Source organism: Mytilus galloprovincialis, chromosome 2 (genome assembly GCF_965363235.1).
Source record: "Mytilus galloprovincialis chromosome 2, xbMytGall1.hap1.1, whole genome shotgun sequence".
Taxonomy (NCBI): Eukaryota; Metazoa; Mollusca; class Bivalvia; order Mytilida; family Mytilidae; genus Mytilus; species Mytilus galloprovincialis.
The window spans coordinates 68555319-68570731 of NC_134839.1; the positions used below are offsets into that span (position 1 = coordinate 68555319).

The 15413-nt window shown below is 31.0% G+C and overlaps 1 protein-coding gene across 2 annotated transcripts in view; it reads right to left on the reverse strand.

Moving 5' to 3' along the window:
• The window catches only part of LOC143062380 (uncharacterized), a 32346-nt gene extending 28552 nt beyond the window's left edge, over window positions 1-3794 (reverse strand). Inside the window, exon 1 of one of the 2 annotated variants that reach the window (XM_076234088.1) lies at window positions 3638-3794. The gene's annotated coding sequence lies outside the window, so the exon portion shown is untranslated. The remainder of the gene's footprint in view (window positions 1-3637) is intronic. The other variant, XM_076234090.1, reaches the window with a different exon arrangement.
• Window positions 3795-15413: the final 11619 nt, after the last annotated feature.

Genomic DNA, 15413 nt, shown 5'->3' on the forward strand with positions numbered 1-15413 from the left:
GTCCCTAATGCTAAGACTAAAGACAGATAGTGAATGTGTCAAATTGAAAACATAATTTTGCACTAGTAATCCGATAATAAAAATGATCAAAATCTAAATCACTTTTCATTCCACCACGACAGACTAATCAGCGGATTTTAAAAAGTCTCATTTATTGATAAGCGACAAGATATCTGATTAATTGTTACTTAAAGTAAAATAACGAAAACACCAGACTCCATACTCCATGGAAAATTCAAAACAGAAAGTCCCTTAACAAAAGGCAATATCGAAAGCCCAAAAACATCAAATAAGTGGTAAACAACTGTCACATTCATGACTTGGTACAGTTATTTTCTTCTGTTAAACAATTGTAGATTAAACCTGGTTTTATAGCTAGCCAAACCTCTAACTTGTTAGAAAATCGCATAAAATTCCTTGTATTTACGACTGCAAATAGTACTTATGTTTTTGAACACAAGTTACATTTTATGATGAATACATGTAAATGTTGGCATACAGAAAAGCGCTTAGGAAGCGTTGAATTAGTAACGTGATGTTTTCAAATTTTACAGTCACCGATAAAAGCTATACGTTTTTAACCTGCTCAAATGAAAGCTTGTCACCCAATGTTTTGAAATGCAGACTTAAAGCAGAGACAACAATTGAGAAGATATTTTATAAAGTCATGTCATTAACATTGAATGGGTATATGGTCTTGCTTATCCAAATTTGTACAGAATTTCAATTCTGAAAAAAAGCAATCAAAGACATATTTCACTTTTGTTTCAAGCTCAAAATAAAATAATTAACGTTAGTTTCATCTCACATTTACATTTACGTCGCGATCATTTAACAATATAACAATAGCCCTTATCATCAATCTACGTTGAAAGGGCCAAGTAACTACGAAGGTGAAGACAGATTTACAATGTCTTATCTATTCGAAGGGACTACAAAGTGTACGATTGTTCTAAGTTATTAAAAATAATATAAGTAAAAATAAATAAAAATCAAATATTGTGTGCTAACAAATTGTGTTTCATTTAAAATAGTTAATTGCAGGAATGGGATATTTCAATTCATGAAAAGGTTGAATGAATAATTTGTATAATGCTAATTTGCATTTTTTTTGTGCGGTTTCAGTCTCCAAATGGTTTTTTTTTTTTTATAAAATTTGATTGTGACTAAAATACAACTTAAAGCTATAATTCGTCGTTTAATCATCTGCATGAAATATTGTTTAACGTTATAATTATGTCATTACATTAGTTGGCAAACTCACGAATAAATTGTCATAGTAATGTGACATTGACACAAAAAACAAATGAATTGTTTCATCCATTCAGCTGTTATATGTATGACTAGTTAAGAACCCATTTGATCGACTATATTAAGTTCCACTTATTACCTTTGATTGAATTGCAACCAACAACTGCTGTTTTTATTAATTATTGAAAGGCATACAACACGATTTCATGATGTTAGATAACAAAGATTGCTTATGTGCCTAATGTGGTGGAATCAAATGAGTAATAATTTCCATTTATGATCGTAGAATGGCTTTTTTTAATTGCAGTAACACTATTGTGTTACGTAAAATAGTATTGCTTTTGGAATAATAGTCCTAATGACTGAAAGGTAGAATTACACGTTGCACATTATGTATATGAAGAGAAACAGAGTCTCTGACAAACTGTAACAAATGACTATTTTGGAACTTATATACAACAGTGACAACTGAAAATTGCCTGACATCTATGCACTTTTAGTACATTTTCAAACAAGCTTACAAATACTAAAGTCAGATTTAGTATTAGTATTTCAGAAATACAAGGACAAATTGATAGCAACTAAATTATATGAATATCAAACCCATTATAAAACAAGTATCACTATGAGAAAGTCAGGATTCGCAAGCGGTAAATGTGATAACATATTAATCTTGATTTTTTTTAACAGAACCTTCAAGGGGTTTAGCATCCAGCCATTTTTTACACTAACATATCCATATACGGGAGAGAGTTAGTGTCAAAAGTGTCATGGCAGCTAGCTATCCACCTTTGTTACTTAAATACGTTTTTAACCAAGTTTTCTCCATCAGTACTGTGCTTTAAAGGCTAAACGGAATTAACATGAATATTAAAGAGTACCAAACCAATAACCACCGACTGCTCCGAGAAAAGAGATGAATACAGACTAACATATGGTTATGATAATGCAATTTGAAAGTCTCGAAATATGATATTAAAACAGTTTTAAATGGGTAAATTCTTATCTTTTATAAACCATATGTCTTGAAGGTAAGTTTATAATAAAATAACTACACAGTCCAGTTTACAACAGAACTGAAACGTTACATTGCATGGGTTTGATATCAAGACGTTCGAATAGATAAACCCCTTGCGCTTTTTTCAGTGTTTTGTAAACCGCAAAGGTGAGTGAAAAGTGGAAAGTTAAATATATCAATCCGGAACAGTCTCGAAATGTTTGTCAAAACGTCAAGCGAGAGCAAATAGTGCCAACTAAATCTGGATCGAAAATGATGTGAAATGAATATTTTTGTGTGAAAACTTTCGAAGATTGTAAAAGTCCTCGCACGTCATTTTAGCTATTTACAGAATATAACTAAAATAACATCGACAATAGAATCGTATGGGATAACTCAAGGGATCAATGCGCATACATTATTAATGAGGTATGCGAGAAACTTGTTGAAAATCATTATCTATAAAAAAAAATCACTTTACTTTTATTCGTTTGTTTTTGATTAACACAAGAAAACTTAAAACATGCAAAAAGAAAGGATCAGCAGTGGTATAACTCTCACCCAGGAATTATGTAGAAATTTTAAATAAAACCAATATCTATCAGAAAATCAAGAAAAAAACTGATAAAAGAGCCACAAAAAACTTAAATATGTGTTAAAAATTTTGTAAAAAAATTCTACAAATAAGTCAGGAGTCATGTCTCCAATAATCTTCGATAATTATGAACTGACGTTACAATTTGTCGTGCGAATGTTAAATGTTTTGCACTATTCCCTTCTGAAGAACATGCAAACATTTACAAATTCTGTTGCGCATATATATTTGAATAGTTTAGATTTAAGTACAGAAAAATTTACTAAAATAGTTCAGTACGATTACATAACTGTTACACAATTTAAGCACTTTAATTTTTCAAAACAAGATTTACAAAATTTTAAAATATCGGTAAGATACTTCGCAGTATTATAAATGTACAATAAATACAGAACCTTTTTACTGCTATAATTCGATAGAAAAATTAGCGATAAAAGTACAAACTGTTAGTTTTACCTTTTTCTAACGATTTCAAATCTTCCGTTGGATCATTTTAAAACATGGTTGCACAATAATTCTGGTTCCTGGATTTTTTTCCCCTTCATTTAAGACTTTTATTTGCAACTGCCTTTTTTGTATGCAGTTCATTTTTCAAAATAATTGAACTATCAGCCGTTTGTAAGGACCTAGATGACTTCTTATTTAAGCATACTACAATCTTTTAATTTTACTTAAGCATTACAGTTAATTTATGCAAAAAAATGTGTGCATATTTTTCAGAGTATTCAATAAAATCACCAACTTTAAACGTCTAAATTAAGGCTAAAAGCTATAAAATAAACTAGACACCTTACCTGTTGGTGTTGACAATCCAGAGTTTTGTATTCATTGATTGGAATGACAGGTCGTAATGTGTTTTAATTCTCCATCATCCTGAATAAATCTGCAACCTACAGAAATCTATTGGATAATACAACTAAAATAATTGTCATTAATCACGCTTACAAAGAGGCATCATAGCTGATTGTACAGATATATTATTCCAATCAAATGTCATTCAAAAATATTAATTGCAAATGTCAAACAATATCAAAGATAACATGGCAAATTTAAACAAATAAAACAAGAGTAAGTGGGAAACATAGAACTGGCAGCGTTATCTTTTTCATTTTTAGCCATGGGGTTGTCAGTTTATTTTCGATTAATGAGTTTGACTGTCCCTCTGGTATCTTTCGTCCCTCTTTAATAATTTAACTAGATATTTCTCTGATATAGTTTAAATCATAAAAGAAACGAAGAAAATATAAAAAATAAAAACATTTGATAAATGGTCAATTTTGACATTAAATAAAGAGTGTCATCACAACAGAGGTGAGATATTTGCAGAAGGAGTTTCTCGTACCTAACCAATGGCAAGTTGTACGTTAAATTGAAAAAAAAATCTATAAGGAAAAAGTGAAAACAGTTATTTTCTATATTTTGTAATTACTTTTCTTTCTAATTTACCAAATACATCTTGTGGTGATAGTGTAGATGGACAGACGATATAACTTTGATATTTTATTGTTTCTGGTCGCAAATTATCGGAATTACCTCTATTATTGCATCATGTTATTACTGTCAAGGTGTGGCGTTTAATGTATTATCTGCCTACTGTTGCATGTAAGTTGTAGGAGTAAGCTTTGTAACATGAAATTGACATTTACACAACCTTGAATGAATCGCAGAGCACAGTTAATTAAGCTCATTGTTATAACTGAAGTCCTCAGCCACGTACCCGGAACTGATCAAAGTTAGATTATTGATGGAGAAACAAAATTCATTTGCTGTCACTAGACCATATACAACAGAGTCTATGATCTATTCAATGTTAGATATAGCAATAGTTTTAATGTTTTTTTTTTGTTATTGTTTACGCCTTGAATTCTATCTGAAATTGATTCATAGTGCATGGCCTGAATTGTTGAGTACAATACAAAAGGTTAACAAGTAGAATACGTTTTGTGACTCATTCGATGGGTTTTAATTGGTTCTATTGTTCCGGTACTCACGCGAAAATCGCAATCTAAAGACTAAATCATGCATGAGCGTCACTGATGAGTCTTTTGTAAATTCTACGAAACATGCGTCTGTCGTACTTTGTATCTTTTCCAAATTAGTATGATGTGTTATATTCTTCGAGAGGAATTTCGTAATTAACAACTATTATGATTGAAGAATGTTTTATCAGAATTGTTTCGAAATTTTGCCACTGACTTAACTATAAATTTTTATCATACGTATTGTCATTTTGATATTTATTAGTGCTTCAGCATGTTAGTTGAATAAGTTGATGATTGAAATCCATTTTCATCATGACACAGTCAACTGTGTATCTATTAAAATCAAAATAATGACCAGGGTTCAATTTTGACAAAAATGCCTTGATTGTTGACAAGAAAGAAGTAATTTTGTATTTAAAATAGTTATATAATACGACAATTCTTCTATGAAACATATGTAGTATTTTTGACGGAATGAAAAAAACACTTAAATTGTTGGGCCAATTGTAACCCTTTGTAAAACTTTGGACTTGTTTGTATTAGAATCATGTCCTGACATCTGTTTTAAATGCCTCTATCTTCAAAATTGTCTGGATATGTGAATATTTGCATTGGTAAATGTCAAACATTGTCTTCAAGTTGCTGTCGTGCTGAATTTTGCATTATATCTTCATAATAAGAAATTCTCCCAAAAACGTTCATCTTTATTTGTCATTCGAAAGCTTCTTTAATCAGAAATAACACGATGTTTTGATTTATATCAATTATATAAATCAAAACATAAAGGTTATTCTGATTAATTTTTCGAATTATTTTATAATTAAAGGCGTTAAGAAACCTTTGGTGACCCCACAGTTTAAATGTCTATCGTAGGTACGTCGTGAACAGTGGTCGTTACAGACAAACGTTCACGTAAATTGTCTCAGTCAATGGATGAATTTAATGTGTCAATCAATGGCCACAGCCACACTGTTTTGAATTTCATTCTATTTGACTTGGTTGGCATATATCATATTTTGATAATTTCTAATTAAATTTGATAATTGATTTTTATATTCTTCTATCATTCAAAACTTCCGATTTAATATTGTGTTCTCCGAAATATTTTAACTTGACTAGTTTCTCGTCAACTATGTTTCATAATCAAAGCACATATCTCAAGACAAAGGCATCCTAATGGCTCATTTTTGCTATGCTTTAACAACCACTGCACACACAACAAGCTTATTTGTCAAAGGAAACACTTATTACATTTCTTAAATATGGCCATTAATTTCAAATGTATCATATTTATCGAAAATTTAAAATTTTAATTTTAATTGGATCTTTTGCAGATCTTTATGCGTAGTAGAAAAAAAATATTCTTAAAAGTACAATGTAGGCTCCAAAGTCTGATTAAGTTCACGAACGGTTATAATTTGCCTATGACTTTGATGTTTTTTAATCAGGCCAAAAAATACAAATTTCACATGTGGTATTACTTAAAATACATAATAACTTCATTTTGGCCAATTTTGGCCTGAAGTGAACCTTCTCAAAAATGGTTGATGTGCCTTTTCCGATCTTATTATCTTTTGGTATCGTTGGCCCCAACCTACGATCCAAAAAAATCTTTCTGAATCAGGTCTTGCAGCCAAAGTTAACTTTTCCAAAAACTGTTCTATATTATTGAAAAGTGGAACAAAACTGACACTAGAACACATATAATGCACAATCGAGCGGCCAGAACTACGTACATATGTATTTTATAAAGTGATTTGTGAACAAGAAGATACGTTGTATTAAAAGCTATATCCCATCTAGTTCTTTCTAAATTTTGTAGCCTTTGGCCAGATTTTGAAAATATCAAATCTTAAGGCCAGTTTATATTCACGGGAAAAGAAACATATAATTGCTGGTAGAGAGATGAGACAAAGTTTTAACAAACACACATTACATATGAATAATACGACATTCCAAATTTATTTTAAATCATCTTGATATTCCAGCAGCACCTGCATACGGTGTATGTATCTCCCAATTGATACGATATTCCCGTGCTTCCATTTCCTATCATGATTTTTTTTTGATAGAGGGCTGCTGCTCACAAGGAAGCTATTAAACCAAGAGTTCCAAATGGTGAAGTCGAAATCATCAATTCGTAAATTTTATGGACGCCATCACTAGTTGGTTGACCGTAATTGAATAACCGTTTCACAAATGATATCGGATATTTTCCTTACGTCGCAACAACAATCCTCTTCTCTTTCATGAATTTGACTTACTGAATTAAACTAATTACCGGATTTGTAATCACATAAGCAACACGACGGGTGCCACATGTGGAGCAGGATCTGCTTTCCCTTCCTGAGCACATGAAATCACCCCTAGTTTTTGGTAGAGTTTTTGTTTATTCTTAAGTTTTCTATGTTGTGTCATGTGTACTATTGTTTGTTTTTTTTTCATTTTTAGCCATAGCGTTGTCAGTCTATGTTCGATTTATGAGTTTGATTGTCCCTCTGGTATCTTTCGTCCCTTTTATGATACAAATAAATATATGATAATCTTACATCAATTGATCATTTAGACAATGAAATTATAAAACTATACTGAATATCATGTTCGAATACAGTTTTTAAAATGAAGTACAAAATGAATAAATAAAGCGTCGACAAAGCTAAATACAATGATGTAAAATAGCATAAATAATGTCAAAAAGATTTGTTTTTTAAATTTGAAAGTCTACTGTGTTTTAATTTAGAATAGAAGATGAAGGCGTTAAGGAAAAAATACATATTAACCTAGTCCGTTATTTGAACATTTCACACTTAAATAGTAAGAACATATTCTTACAACATCGATTTAATTTCAAGTCAAAAATCGTGATTCTCTGCAGATCTTTCTGAATTTATTTTTCATACATATTTTATGAACATTTCATAGTTTCATGTACTATTAAATCATATGTCATCATGAATTCCAAATTTATCCTCCCTTGGGAAATTAATGGCTTAATGTTCTAACAAAGTGTTCGCTTAGCTGACACTTTATCTGTTAACTAAAACAAATTTGAATTGCAATTATAATCTAGATCGCAGGCTTTAATCATACTGTCATATTGCTATGAAAATAAACTCAGCAAGATTAAATTTACATCTGGTGCATTTTTTTCGAATGCCTGCATTTTTGTAAACTTTAGGCTTTTCTACCTCAGGAATAAATTACCTTAGCTGTATTTGGCAAAACTTTTACCAATGTTTGGTCCTCAATGATCTTCAGAGCCATGCTTTATTTGACCTTTTTAACCTTTTTTTAGAGTCGATCGTCACTGGCCAATCTTTTGTAGATAAACACGCGTCTGATGCAAATACAAAACTTCAATCCTGGTTTCTATGATGAAATTATTATTGAAGTTGTAATCTATAGCTATATATTCATTAACAAATATATAATTAAAATTTCACACAGTGGCCACAATCTTCTACTATCAAGAAGGAGACCAACTACAAAATAAAAAAGAAGGTGAAATTGAGTTTTCAGCGTTTAAAGATACCTCTGTGTCTGATAATTCATACATATTAATTCTACCATGAATAAAACAGCAACCATATGCTTCCTTTCTTTGGACTGTATTAATCAAATACGAGCACCAAAGTTTTCTCAGTATAAAAAAGAAGATATGGAATGGTTGCCAAATGAGACATCTCTCCCCAATAGACCAAATGACACAGAAATTTACAACGGAATCTTAAAACGGAAAAGACATACTGCTTAGTTAACGAAAAGAAAAATGTAAAACAATTCAAACGAGAAACTACATTACTCAACAACAAAAGATAACCACTGAATGCTTTTTTGTGTTTCTCTGATATATATGAAGTGGCGGCTCTGGAATAAAACATCCCATAATAGTGTTATAGCGCTATTGTAATACAATTGTTTTTGGTACTCTTGTCCTTCATTTTTCCTGACTATGTAGTCATTTTCTTATGTAGAAAATGGTGGATTAAACCTGGTTTTATAGCTATCTAAACTCCAATTATATTCCATTATATTGTGAAAAAAACAAAAGATATAATAGGTAAAAATGTCAAAATAGGGGTACAACAGTCAACATTGTGTTTTAATCTTAATAACTATGAAAACAAACAAATATGTAACAAAGAAACACAAAAGGGCATATAGACAAAGCACATAAGCAAAATTTAAAGACAAAAAAATTGTACCATACCGTACAATCACACAATGACGGTATGTACAAGTACCGAGCCACGTCAAATGGATATCACCTTAGATTTTTGTAGGGTTTCACGTTGCTCAGACTTGAGTTTTCTGTATTGTGATTTGTGTACTATTTTTCATTTTTGGTTTTTGTTGTCATGGCATTTTCCGTTTGTATTCAACGTATGTGTTTGAATATCGTTTTGGTATGTTACGTCTTACTTTTATGAGAACATGTCAAATATAAGTAGGTCTACATTCTTCTATTATGATGGTAATTGAAGGGAAGGTTTATAGTGTTTAAGATAGGAAGTACATGTTTGTAAAACCACAGCTTAATTATTTGAGATGAACATAAGCTGTTCGTTAATTGTTCAAATTAACTTCACTAAATCGGCCATTTGGTCAAAAATTTTAAATGAAGCATTGATTCAAGCCTGGAGTACGAGAACTTTTGTATTTCTTCTTTGTACTACATACATTGTTTATTATTACTCTTATACATAAAGGCAACAGTAGTATAGGTGGCACGGTAGTATTTGCATTCCAGAATTTAGGTTGCTCTTTTGTGTACCCTACTTAGGTAAATGTATCTAAACAGTGTGATTGGACAAAAAATACAGTATCAACTGAACATACTTTCCCAAACTGAGGGATGAATCAGGTGTAGAAAAATATGAAATAATTTTACATACAGATGAAAATGAATTTTTGAGAATTTTTTTTAATTTTGTATTCACTGCACCATAAAAGACCTAAAATTACTAGTGGCCTTAGGTTTCTAAAAATAGCAAAAAAAGTAAACGGTCATGATACATATTCAAATTCATTTCTGAATAGTAAAATGAAAGTACTTCAGTTAAGGGTGAATGTAGATTTTTTTGCAGTGTTAGAAAGTGGTGAAAATTCTAAAAAGGCTATCATTATCCCTAAGGGCCAGGAAATACTACCGTGCCACCTTAAGGGGGATATATATTTTTACACTAAATCAATGAAGGAACTTTTTTTACCTATGCAATTTGTAAGTTTATCAATAAAAAGTTGATTAAGGGCAACTATGATAAAACAAGCCTTAAATTCCACCCCTGAGAGTAAAAATTGCTGATTCAGCAAATTTTGCCTGATCTGTAGGTAATAATGTAAAAATTTTCATAGAAAGTAGAACTTCATTATTTTTATGTAACTTGCAATATATTTTTAATTATAAATGCTCGCTTTAACTTTTCGCAGTGTCTGACACATGTGCAACCACTGAAATTTGAGACGCGACATTCTACGGTTGCATGTTCATCCTATTATTTTCACCAAAATAAATAAATTGCATAATTTCTTATTTTTTTCAACATAAGTACAGCTATACTAGCTCTCTTAAGGTTTAATTAGTAGTTCTGATGTTACATGACACCAGTAGGAGCTGTGGGGGAACCAGTAAGTGGTTAAGGGGTCCTTACTTATTCATTTAGCTCTCATATTGGTATGAAATAGAGATAGAAATAGGGGTTTCTGTACATTGAATAGACATTATTTTTGACAAAGAATGTATTTATGATGCTATATCAGCAAGATTAAATGATTTATTCATTTTCCATGCAAATACCATTAGTTGTTAAGATTTTCTGACAGTGAAAAGCACAATAAATGCAAATTGATTATGTAAGGGGACATAATTTAACTTAATGCATACATGAGAAATAGACAAACAGTCAACTTAGAGATGTATTCTAGTACATGTATTGTCAAACAGGTTACGGAATAATAGTTAACTGCAATCTAAAGACTCTTGTTGTATTGCCCTCATAATCTGAAAATGTTTAAAGTAATGTAAGGCATGCTGTAAAATGTGGAATGGACTTTAATATCAGTTTTCATGATTTGGTGATTAAACTGTTTCTTTTACTCAGATTAACCATAAACAGAGTTGGCAATCCAATAATTCCTCCTAAATCACCATGTTTGACTTCTGTGTTGATTTGAAACATCATATATTTGGGTTTTGTTCACTTCTTAAGTAAAAATGGTAAGATGAAAAAAAGTGAAAATCTGCCAGATGGGGTAGGGATGTAATGTTTCATTTTTTTTTATAAGAAATGAGTGCAGACTAGTATTCTTTATTGTAATATGTTCCAAAGTAAGAAGTCTATGCATCATAGGTGTCATGACTGGTTTCAAGTTTGTTATGTCTTGGTTAAGGTGGCACGGTAGTATTTGCATTCCAGAATTTAGGTTGCTCTTTTGTGTACCCTACTTAGGTAAATGTATCTAAACAGTGTGATTGGACAAAAAATACAGTATCAACTGAACATACTTTCCCAAACTGAGGGATGAATCAGGTGTAGAAAAATATGAAATAATTTTACATACAGATGAAAATGAATTTTTGAGAATTTTTTTTAATTTTGTATTCACTGCACCATAAAAGACCTAAAATTACTAGTGGCCTTAGGTTTCTAAAAATAGCAAAAAAAGTAAACGGTCATGATACATATTCAAATTCATTTCTGAATAGTAAAATGAAAGTACTTCAGTTAAGGGTGAATGTAGATTTTTTTGCAGTGTTAGAAAGTGGTGAAAATTCTAAAAAGGCTATCATTATCCCTATGGGCCAGGAAATACTACCGTGCCACCTTAAGGGGGATATATATTTTTACACTAAATCAATGAAGGAACTTTTTTTACCTATGCAATTTGTAAGTTTATCAATAAAAAGTTGATTAAGGGCAACTATGATAAAACAAGCCTTAAATTCCACCCCTGAGAGTAAAAATTGCTGATTCAGCAAATTTTGCCTGATCTGTAGGTAATAATGTAAAAATTTTCATAGAAAGTAGAACTTCATTATTTTTATGTAACTTGCAATATATTTTTAATTATAAATGCTCGCTTTAACTTTTCGCAGTGTCTGACACATGTGCAACCACTGAAATTTGAGACGCGACATTCTACGGTTGCATGTTCATCCTATTATTTTCACCAAAATAAATAAATTGCATAATTTCTTATTTTTTTCAACATAAGTACAGCTATACTAGCTCTCTTAAGGTTTAATTAGTAGTTCTGATGTTACATGACACCAGTAGGAGCTGTGGGGGAACCAGTAAGTGGTTAAGGGGTCCTTACTTATTCATTTAGCTCTCATATTGGTATGAAATAGAGATAGAAATAGGGGTTTCTGTACATTGAATAGACATTATTTTTGACAAAGAATGTATTTATGATGCTATATCAGCAAGATTAAATGATTTATTCATTTTCCATGCAAATACCATTAGTTGTTAAGATTTTCTGACAGTGAAAAGCACAATAAATGCAAATTGATTATGTAAGGGGACATAATTTAACTTAATGCATACATGAGAAATAGACAAACAGTCAACTTAGAGATGTATTCTAGTACATGTATTGTCAAACAGGTTACGGAATAATAGTTAACTGCAATCTAAAGACTCTTGTTGTATTGCCCTCATAATCTGAAAATGTTTAAAGTAATGTAAGGCATGCTGTAAAATGTGGAATGGACTTTAATATCAGTTTTCATGATTTGGTGATTAAACTGTTTCTTTTACTCAGATTAACCATAAACAGAGTTGGCAATCCAATAATTCCTCCTAAATCACCATGTTTGACTTCTGTGTTGATTTGAAACATCATATATTTGGGTTTTGTTCACTTCTTAAGTAAAAATGGTAAGATGAAAAAAAGTGAAAATCTGCCAGATGGGGTAGGGATGTAATGTTTCATTTTTTTTTTATAAGAAATGAGTGCAGACTAGTATTCTTTATTGTAATATGTTCCAAAGTAAGAAGTCTATGCATCATAGGTGTCATGACTGGTTTCAAGTTTGTTATGTCTTGGTTAAGGTGGCACGGTAGTATTTGCATTCCAGAATTTAGGTTGCTCTTTTGTGTACCCTACTTAGGTAAATGTATCTAAACAGTGTGATTGGACAAAAAATACAGTATCAACTGAACATACTTTCCCAAACTGAGGGATGAATCAGGTGTAGAAAAATATGAAATAATTTTACATACAGATGAAAATGAATTTTTGAGAATTTTTTTTAATTTTGTATTCACTGCACCATAAAAGACCTAAAATTACTAGTGGCCTTAGGTTTCTAAAAATAGCAAAAAAAGTAAACGGTCATGATACATATTCAAATTCATTTCTGAATAGTAAAATGAAAGTACTTCAGTTAAGGGTGAATGTAGATTTTTTTGCAGTGTTAGAAAGTGGTGAAAATTCTAAAAAGGCTATCATTATCCCTATGGGCCAGGAAATACTACCGTGCCACCTATACCGCTGTTCAAAACTCATAAATCGATAGAGAAAAAAAAACAAATTCGGGTTACACATTTAAACTGAAGGAAACGTATCAAATATAAGAGAACTACGAAACAACAGAGATACAACAGCGAAATGTAACACACACAGAAACGAACTATAATGTAACAATGGCCATTTTCCTGACTTGGTACACCGGGAGTTGAGTTTATTATTTTTTTATTTACTCACATTGTCAAATTGTTGAATTTAATTTTTCTGGTTATGATAATTAATGATCTGATTCTGTATTTTAAGAGTAACAAGTGAATGACAATTTTCTCAGGCGTCAAAGATAGTTTCACTAATTTTTCATTTGAACGATCAAAATAATTATGTCTTTGATAAAAAAAAAAACTTCTGAAAAAAACCTTGTCACAAATTGATACCTTATTTTAAGTTGTTCCGAAGCTTGTTTTTGAGTCAGCAAACTATGATTGCTCTTTAAATTTGTATAGGGGCGATGAAAGAGCTTTACATTTTGATATAAATCTGTCAATTGACGAAGACTTATGATGTTTCAAAATTTATTTTGGGAAGATTTTGGTGTTGAGTAGATGTCACATTGACGTATAACCAGCATCTCCCTTCAATCATATTCATATTTTGGTATGGATATTTGGATTGTCCTTATCACCTTAAATCTAATGTTGCAACTTATATGTGGTTAGGAACGAAAGTCCTAATTTAATGGAAATACTTTTTAAAAAATGAGAATAGAAATGGAGAATGTGTCAAAGTAACAACACCCCGACCAAAGAGCAGAATAGTTATCAGAAAACAGATCATGGCATTTTAGTAAAACAAATAAATAATTATTTCTTATGTACTATTTACATGCAAAGAAACATTAATGTATATGCCTCGGACGAATAAAATTTATGAAGTGTTATTCTCATTTTATTAGAGGATCAAATAACATTGTTCGTATTATGGAGTATTGGTATGCAAACTATACCCTTTAAACTTGCTACATTTTCAAATTGATTAAACAACAAATACAAATACTGATCGTGAGATTGATATTCGATTCCAATTTAAACCTTGTTTAAGTTTAAATATCCGATGCCACCAAATAATTGAATCTGTCTTGCCGATGTTAATCTATTTCTTAAAAGAGCATTTATTTACTTCTGTGATCGTTTTTTACATTTAGAAGAAAATCAAACGATTTCCTGAATCAGTTCTTTAATCACTTTTAAGAACAACTTTAAATTGTAAAATTAGTATAAATAGAATAGATAATATGAGTTGAATCTCACCGAGGTTGCTACGATAGAAATAATTTAACAAAGACGTTTACTAAACAACAAATAGTTTTTTGAATGCATTTTGATGTGTTTCAAAGCTGACTTGAATTTTATATGAAGTTAAATGATTAAAAAACTGACAAAGAAAAATCCTTATGGGGCAGGATAATTGTTATCGTTAATGTTAATACTGAGACTGGATTGACACCTCTGCGGATGAATTGTTAGTCCCGATTCATGAAAATCTGGAGTGTGTTAATACAGTCTGCTGTTACAAAATTATCAAAGTTATCAAAGGTACCAGGATTATAATTTAGTACGCCAGACGCGCGTTTCGTCTACATAAGACTCATCAGTGACGCTCATATCAAAATATTTATAAAGCCAAACAAGTAAAAAGTTGAAGAATATTGAGGATCCAAAATTCAAAAAAGTTGTGCCAAATACGGCTAAGGTAATCTATGTCTGGGATAAGAAAATCCTTAGTGTTTCGAAAAATTCAAAGTTTTGTAAACAGGAAATTTAGAAAAATGACCACATTATTGATATTCATGTCAACGCCGGAGTGTTGACTACTGCAAAAATATCTTAAATCAAAGAACATATCTTCCTCGTGCAAATCTCTGATTCATTGTCCGTTTTGTTTTTGGTTTATCATAAAACTGAGAAAGGAATGGGAAATGTATCAATGAGTCAACAATCCCACCAAAGAGTAGAAAACAGCCGAAGGCAACAAAATCCCGCACTCGGAGGTGGGCTTCACCTGGGGATCTAAACAAAAATGTATACTCCTTCAGTGAAAATGGACGGCAAACTAA